At 38.9% G+C, this 9,433-nt stretch overlaps 1 long non-coding RNA gene across 1 annotated transcript; it reads left to right on the forward strand.

The window, feature by feature from the left end:
- The first annotated feature begins 3,064 nt into the window (after positions 1 to 3,064).
- On the forward strand, positions 3,065 to 9,090 carry LOC142477099 (uncharacterized). Its single transcript, XR_012792178.1, has 4 exons — positions 3,065 to 4,593; positions 4,959 to 4,984; positions 7,410 to 7,561; positions 9,021 to 9,090. It is a non-coding gene; the product is annotated as an uncharacterized LOC142477099 (long non-coding RNA).
- The last annotated feature ends 343 nt before the right edge of the window (positions 9,091 to 9,433 follow it).

Below are 9,433 nucleotides of genomic sequence, written 5' to 3' on the forward strand. Positions count from 1 at the left end.
CACCTTGGATATGGAGTACAATTTTGGGCACCACTACTTAGAAAAGACATTATGAAACTAGAGAAAGTGCAGAGAAGAGCCACCAAATTAATAAAGGGGATAGATAATTTGATTTATGAGGAGAGGCTAGCTAAATTAGATTTGTTTACATTAGAAAAGAGGCCTTTAAGAGGATATATGATAACAATATGCATACATATTCGGGGACAATACAAGGAGTTTTCAAAAGAACTATTCATCCCAAGGGCAGTACATACGACACAGGGTCACCCTATAAGTTTGGAAAAATGAAGATTTCACCAGCAGCAAAGGAAAAGGTTCTTTACATTAAGGGCAGTTAAAATGTGGAATTCATTACCCATGGAGAGTGTGATGGCAGATATAATATATATCTTCAAAAAAAGGTTGCACATCTTTTTAGATAGGAAAGGTATACAGGGATATACCAAATAAGTACACATAGGAAAGATGTTGATCCAGGGATTGATCAGATTGCCAATATTTGGAGTCAGGAAGAAATTAATTTTTCCCCTAATGAGATATCAAATGATTTTCCACTGAGGATTTTTGTTTGTCTACCTCTGGAGCAATAAAGTAAATACAAATATAGGATAAAGTATCTGTTGACTAAATTTAGCATAGGTTGAACTGGATGGACGAACAACCTCATCTACAATGTAACTATCATCAGTACCACAGCATCATCCCACATCGTCACCTATCAAGAATTGAGCCATCCCTCCTCACAACGATGCTACTTTAACGAGTGCTCACCACAAACAGGATGGTACCGCAGGGCTGAGATGGGGATGTTAGAATACACCGACCAACAACCGCGCAACCGCGTCCGGATTGCAGAGTCGTGTAGCTGGGTCAGGGTATGAGAAGTCAGAATAGTCGTAATACTCGCCGTGATCTAGGATTGGAGAAGTCGGGTGGTCGTTGTGTGTAGCCGGGGTCCAGGAGTAGAGAGGTCAGAATGGTCGTTGTGTGTAGCCGAGGTCAGGGGTCAGAGAAGGTAGAGGTCCGTGTTCAAACTGAGGTCAAAGGTACATGAGATCAAGCAGAATGCACAGAGCAACGGCAGGGCAGCAGGATGCTTGAGGCAAGCACTTCATACATAAACACAAGTTTATGCTCAGCCAATTTGCCTAATGGCTGGCTGAGTATATAAAGCACAGAGAGCCAATGGGAAGGCTGCAGACAAAGAGTCATCACACATAGACTGTGTACTGATAGGCAGGGGCGGAGTGAATCGCAGCTGTGGAGTAATGAAGGGAATTAATGTTGATAGCATTAACCCCTCAAGTGTTTCTGGTCGTGTGACACGGACGTGTAGCGGAGAGAGGAGTGTCCTCCGTTGCGTCACAGGATGCAGGGCGGAGCCTAGGTCCGGTGCCGGCAGGAGTACTGCGGCGCTCACACGCAATGCACGCGCAAGGGGCATCAACCAACACAGAACGCGTCACGGGGGTGGGACCGAGGGCCAATCCTCACAGCTACTGCTTGTGCCCTTCTCGGAGTTTATACTCATTTGCCATGTAAACCTACGATGAAGGGTCATGTGCCCTGTAAATGCAAAGGTACGCAGGTGAGACCCTGCTTCCCTCCCATCCCAATGCCCTGGCACAGACAATGACAGCACCCTGGTCCTCTATATTAACCTTTAGAGTGCCATAATTATGTACCTAGTATGGCATGGGTCCTTGCACGCCATGGCGTTGTATCGTACCAGTTAATCATTATAATGCTCATTTTCTAGAAGTTGATCATGCTCACTGCTCAAATGGAGTAGGGAGTTCAATCAAAAGAAATCGGAGCCCCCTCCCCTTCCATTTACAGTAGCTTCTCTGAATGTATTATTTCCTAGTAAACATTTTAAATAATTGTTTTTTTATATATATGTAATTGGCTTAATTAGACGTAGAATCATTTTATTTGTCTATAGGAGGAGTTGGGTATTGAAGCCATCCTATTCTTTTCAAGTAAAACATACAATCTGAATATGTTGATTATTTATGTGAATTAAGGCTTTCATTGCTTTACGAGGCAGACCAGGCTAGGGTATCACATACACTAATCCTGTATAGTGAACTGTCATTATTTACAGGCACCAGCTCAGCATGAAGTACTAGCCACTAGGCTCTTGCTCTATCTTGAGGGTAGTGGACATTTATCTCCACTTGCTTGCTTGTGGACAACTGTGTCCATTGTCTTGCAGGTGATAGGATCATAGTTTACCTATCACACATTTAGGATTGGCTGCTGAATACACAGAAATAATACTTCTTAGAGCAAATGGATACAGCTTGGGAGGCAAGTACTTTAATATGTTAATGTAACAAGTTGCATTTTACAAACTCACCTGACATCATCACATAGCTATTTAAAGGACGGCCATTACCTGCTCATTCACAGCTACAGATTTCAAAATGTTGCGCTTGTTTAGGAGACGGAGGAACATTCTTTTGCACGAGTGGCTTGCTGATGAAGAGGTGAAACAAAAAGATGTACAAACAGCGCTTGTGCAAACAACAAATGATAACCTTAGATACAATGTCCAAATGGTAGTCCTGGAGCTGCCTGAAGAAATTGATCTGGTATCTTCCACCCAGACTTGGATTTGTGGAAAAAGGCAACTTCCTCTGGCGCTGAGGTGGGGGCTTAGGATTTCTTCTGTTAGACTGTGACCTCAGGAAAAAGAAAGACAAAACATGCAGGAAACCTGCAATAGTGTATTACCCAAGGGATAACAATGATAATATATAAGGAGCAATTTATTAAATTAAAAAAATCATAAAATGCAATGTTATACACATAATTATAAAATGGATTAAATGAACAAGTGCCTTGCACTGGGTGGTGGTGTGGACGGGGGCCTAAGCACTACCACAACTTGGGGCTTGGTCCAAGATCTCTTTCTTTGCTCCGCCTAGGTTAAAATTGAAAACCTACTCACCAGACGTGAATAGGTTAAAAGCACTGGTTTTAATGGTCTTTGTGGTCGGGATACGCCGTTCGCCTGGTGGTGTATTCGTCTTCTGCTGCCGGGGATCAAGTATTGTGCTTCGTAGTGATTCACTTCCTAGAAGACACACGATCCACTCGCGCGCTGACGTCACCAATTCTCGTCCACTGCTACGGTGTCCCAACAATACCAAAAAACCATCCAATGCATTTCGAAAGCTCCAATGGTGTCTTTCTTCGTCAGGGATAAGTGCTGAATACATCTATGCTGCTATATATCTCAGTTCATAATTGCAAACGATTCGTGATTGGCGCGATTTTGATAGAACAATGTGATATCAATGTCTCTTGATTGAGGTATTGGGAGGAATCTTAGTATAATAAAAACTTGAATAGTACATTTTATATATAAAAAACAGAATACAATAAAGGTTCATAACATATGGAATATCCTATGTACATCACAGAGAGGTGACATTTAGGGGAGATTTAGATTTTGTGACAGCCAGAGGTCGTGCAGTCCCTGGGCTTGTTAAAATGCTGTGCTCATTACATTATCTTGCTTCCGCGTCATTCCAGACAACTGTGGGCATAGTGGGCGGGGTCTCGCAATCTACATTCTCGCGGGCCTTTACCAAGTTTCTCTATGCACTCAATAGACGCGCTAGGAATTATATTTATTTTCCTAAAGAGCAGACACAGTGGCTGGAAGTCAGGAATGGCTTTTATGCTATAGCCGGGATACCATGTGTGCTGGGTGCAATCGATTGCACCCATGTTGCTTTGATTCCGCCTAGTCAGAGTGAGCATGCTTACCGCAACCGTAAGCACTACCATTCCCTGAATGTACAGGTGGTATGCGATGCCACGATGAAGATAATGCATGTGGTAGCCAAATTCCCTGGTTCCAGTCACGATTCCTCTATCCTGAGGAACTCATCAGTCTTCCATGTTTTCGAAGAAGGCCATTTTGGACCTGGTTGGCTGCTGGGTGAGTACATATTTGGATGTTGTAACACAAACCTCATTTTTGTTTAGGAATGATTTTATTTTAGAATGTTATCACTAATGTTACCTTATGTGTGCTCCATTGATTATAGGTGACTCAGGATACGGAATTAGGCCGTGGCTCTTGACCCCGGTGCTAAACCCTCAAACTGAAGCAGAGGAGAGGTACAATGCTGCCCATATATCTACGCGATCCGTTATAGAGAGGACATTTGGCCTTCTCAAAACAAGATTTAGGTGTCTCGACAGAACTGGTGGGGCTCTTCAATATAAGCCACAAAAAGTGTCTGATATTATCATTGCCTGTTGCATTTTGCACAATGTGGCACTCAGACATAATGTACACGCAGACATAGGTGAGGCTTTGGTAGAGGAGCATCCCACCAATGTACCAGCTGAAAATGAACAAACAGCCAGTGGTGCCGAGACACGCCAGAATGTCATAAATACTTTTTTTTCTTGTAAGTAAATACATATATGTTCCTAGTACTACTTTTATATATTAATTATGTTATATTAACACTACATTTTTTAACATAACCTTCTGTTAGGACACAGATGAATATGGGTTGCACACCGTTCTCTTCTCTGCTGTGTGGACAAAGGCATGTGGCACCGGTATGTTATTCTTGCACAGGTTATATAATCCTTCTTCGAATGTAAATTAGTTGTGTGTATGTGAATACAACAGGTGTAACAAATGAGTAATTTCGTAACATTGTGTTGTTGATTATGCTAACACAATACACATAATATGGCCATAGTCATTCATTCTTGCAGTATGGTTACATACAATGTTATTGTTACACTGTAACATGTGCATCAATATGATGTGTACACCAGCCTGCTTTTCATATTTTATGTGACAAAATATACATGGTGTTTCATATGTAACACCAAATAGACACTTTGGTGTGTTGCTTACGTTAATGAAGATGTCATGTCAATGTTTGCAATTTATATATTGTTCCATTTTTTTATAGGTATATGTCCTCTATGACTGATCATGGTATGTATATGAAATGACATCTTTCATAACATGTGGCTACCTCTATATACGTATAATTATAGGATGTATAAACCCAACATAGTTGTCAACTTCAAATCTTACATACATCTAGTTTCTGTATCATGTACATGCGTTTAGCTACTATTGAGCTTTCATGTACATTGTATTTGAAAATGATTAGTGACATGACATCACATTTAATGTATGTTCCCTTACAATTCCCATTAATCTAATATAGGGGTGGGTGGAGAGAAGGGGATAAATGCTGCTAGTTTTTTCCATAGGGGTGGTGATTAATGACGGATGCACATGAGTGATCATAACACTCCATGTATAAATGCCTGTAATCACAACAATGCTTTGTACATCTTCTATGTTGCAATGTATGTGATTAGTAATGGTATCAATTATTTGTAAAGATTAGTTTTACATTGTCACATGTGTATGTATAAGTCACACATGTGTGTTGATGTGACCTACATGTAATAAGTGTCAAACTGTTAACACAAACCAAAATATTACACACATTTATTAGTAATTTTGCATAATTCATTTCTCACAATGACAATGTTGTTAATATAGTTGGAATGTCATTCACGTCAGTTCATCATTATTATGATGATCATTTACAAGTATTCTCAACATATGAACGTCAATCACGTGCACATTTGCATACGCACACTTTTCAAAACAACTGTTTGTGTCTGTATCAATTTGTGTATGCTGCATACACTGTCAAATGATACCATCAGGTTTATTATGGTAGCTTATATCATCATATTCACATTACTATGTATGTGTTGAAGGTTTAATCAACACAGTAAAATATAGTTAGTTTGGTAAATTAAATATACACAGAAACTTACATGTTTACATGAGCTGTACCTAATATTCTTAACATCATGCATTATTGTTGAGCACTACATCTTGGCATTAAAATTATTTGCCACACTCAAAAACAATTTTAACAACATCCCCATGTAACATGAGAATTTTTACATGAAATGGCTACTTGGTTTTAAGTCTCCTTTACATAATTTCTACAGTCATACGTTCCATTATACAATATACTACACTAATGTGTTAGCAGAGTGGCAATGGTTGTTATATATTACACAGAGCATGGCATATAATGTTAGTACAAAAGAAAGAACACACATTAAATTTACAAACTGCACTGTTTAGCAACATCATTATGTTAATTAAGTGGTTATGAAATATAGGCATAACCGGATCACATTTTGTATTGTTTGTTAATATGCGCTGCAAGCATTATAAAAATTGTTGCATATGTAGTATATTAGTCGGTCGCTCCTCCTCACAATCATCTCATATAACGTTGGACTCTTCTGAAATCATACATTGATCCCATTGATTCTTCCCCGACATCTCTGAAATACAGCAAACAGATGATGGTCACAGATGGCACCTTTATATATGTGTAGCCGTGACAACGCGTTACACATCTCTATATCATTGTGTATATCCACGCGTTATTCACTTATATGTTAGACGTGCAAGGTTACAAGTACACATCATTATGTATCCTTTTGTTAATTGCGTAGCAGCCATAACTATGGATATGATCTTTCCGTTGGCAGTATACATAATAATGTGCGCGCACATCTTAATTTGCGCACGCACTTCCCGATTGGGTCGACTAAGTGTTAGCGCATGCGCTAAACAATGTGTACGTTGTGCGTTCAATACATATTGTTACTAGCATTAAGCATATTATATTTCTTTCAAATCCAATGAACGCGAAAATACATTCTTTCTAAACACATACTTCTACAATCTTTTTCAACGGACGTGTGTGGACGGAAACAACGGGCGATCACCCAATGAGCGAATACAATACGTGTGACGTCATGTTAAGGCAGTGTGAAATGCACGCAAACACTACTCCCAATGAATTAACATTGGGCTACCGCACTGTTAACGCCCACAAACACAGACGCGCGCGCATGACACAGTGCAGTGACCATAACAATAACAAACGGACACAGCCAATAGGCTTTGACGCGTGCACATCGGTTGGGGGCGGGGCTCACACCCGTAATCCTTTTTAAGGACGCCTTGGCACATGACAAGTGTCCCACATCATATGTGGCCGACCCTCTTTTGTTAGATGTTGCATGAAAAAAAAAAATAGGTGTGTGTTAAAGTTATGGTAACATGTTGCAATGATCTTTTTTAAGAGATAGGAAACTAGGTATATTTATTCCGTTACCAATGTGTAGTAATGTTTCTGGTTGTAGTATATTGTAATAGGAAACAATGTGTTTGGGAACGCTACATGTTATGCTGTCTGCAATGTTACGCTGTATCCACGCATTTAGCGTAAACATGGTGAATAGAAAAAAATGTAAACTTTTAACGGTGAGTCAACGCATAACAATTATTATATTTACCATTCTTGTAGAAGTAACACTTCGTTAGGCTGCAACTGGTCGCTCCAGAAAGACAATGCATTTTCATCCATGGTTGACGCAACCGTTGAATCCTGTACGACACACATCTCCATGAGGCGCTCATAGGAATCGCCACTGCCTTCTTCAAACAATACGTCCGGAGGTACGTACAGTTCTTGGTTTTGCCATTCTAATGTGTTTTCACCAAAAAGGTTTGGTAAAATATCATCGTAGTTACTGTATGTTCATCTTGCATCTGTGCTTCAGGAATGGAGGGTGCAGATATTGCAGCAGGTATCGATTCAGACGGAACAGTAGTAGCGGATCCATTGCTATTGGTATTAGGAATAAATATGCTATTTATCAGAAGATATGTGCCATGTTCCATGGTAATTTTAAATTGTGGTGCAATCTGCCAAAATCCGTACCTTTCATGTAGGTTATCCTGGACACGTTCAAAACATTCATTTGTTGATAAAGTGAATCAAACAGATGATTTACAATTTCCAGCGCAGCACGGGTCTTGGTAATATGGATATTTACTTCTGATCAAGTCATAGATCTGCCCCACGTTGGCTTTGTGTTGTTCAGTTGATATGATGGCCTCTGCGATCATTATTTTATAAGATTTATGCGGATGGGTGTTCAATGTTGTATTCTGTGCCATTGCTGCGTCTCTGTGTGTGAATCTTGAGGTGTAGGGTTTTTCTTCTGAATGTGAAAGTATTTAAATGTTATTTTTTGTGGCTTTTTTGTCAAGGTCAGACTTCAAGTTCCATGTTTCACTCCTTTTTTAAACCACCTATTTAAATGTGTTGAAAAAATTGGCACACATTTTTTGGTTAAGATTGCCTTTTCACTGTGAAAGTTACATTTTTTTTAACGTAATCTACATTCTAAAAAGAAGTTTAGGATTTTAATTAAAAAACAATGTGGGTGAGAAATGCTACAGTGTTTTTCTCTGTCTTTTTTTCAACATGGTGTGTGTATGTGTGTATGTATGAGTGAGAGTGGTGTGTGTGTGTGTGTGTGTGTGTGTGTGTGTGTGTGTGTGTGTGTGTGTGTGTGTGTGTGTGTGTGTGTGTGTGTGTGTGTGTGTGTGTATGTTAAGGTATTTAAGGCCTTATATGTAAACAGGGATTGTTATATTGGTCAGACTTATTTAAAGGTTTAAACATTACAGGGTAAGTATGTTTGAGGGCCTATTAGAGTCAGCTGTGTCCAATTTGGAGTTAACATCAAACAAGGCCTTTTGTGAGTTTACAAGACCTGTAGTGTTACAACCTATAATATATCTATTTAATCCAGTTCTACACTGAACATATTGATGGCAGTAAGTAGGCCTTGTATTAAACCTATTTAAATGCTGATCAAGGTGAGTTAATTAAGTGCTTCATAATAATAGGCCCATATTGTTAAAGGGTCAGATCATGTATATTTCACTAACACAAGGCCTGTTTTATTTCAATACTGTGTTTTCACAAGGAAGCATCATATATATGTTTTGATAAAAAACCTCTAGACAAATTTACATGTTTAAAACATTAATATATATATTAGTTATACACTGTGTGTGTACATATATCCATAGATACTACATATATATTACTACACATTCACAGATATGTTATTGAAACCAGTACTCATACATGATGAAAGGCCAACATTAAGAAGCTTCAAGGAAGGTGAAGGCAAGTAATATTTGACAGTTCATCCTGCACAAAACTGAAATGTAAAATGTTAGCAGTTAAATATATATTTATTTTAACTTGCATGTGAATACTATTAACATGCAATGATTACCTAAATTACCTACCAAACACACCCAAATACAATCTTTTGCAGCTAAGTGAATGTCAGCTTCTCAAAACATTGCAAGTGTGTAATGTTGGACCATTACTGAACAGATGATTAATACATAAATATTAATTACATTATGCATTCATTCGGACTGTGAACATTTCCAAACCTTCACGTGTACCAGGACATACTTGAATGTTTGGAAACAACAGGTCTTGATCATACATACAATATT

Source organism: Ascaphus truei, unplaced genomic scaffold (assembly GCF_040206685.1).
Source record: "Ascaphus truei isolate aAscTru1 unplaced genomic scaffold, aAscTru1.hap1 HAP1_SCAFFOLD_1932, whole genome shotgun sequence".
Lineage (NCBI taxonomy): Eukaryota > Metazoa > Chordata > Amphibia > Anura > Ascaphidae > Ascaphus > Ascaphus truei.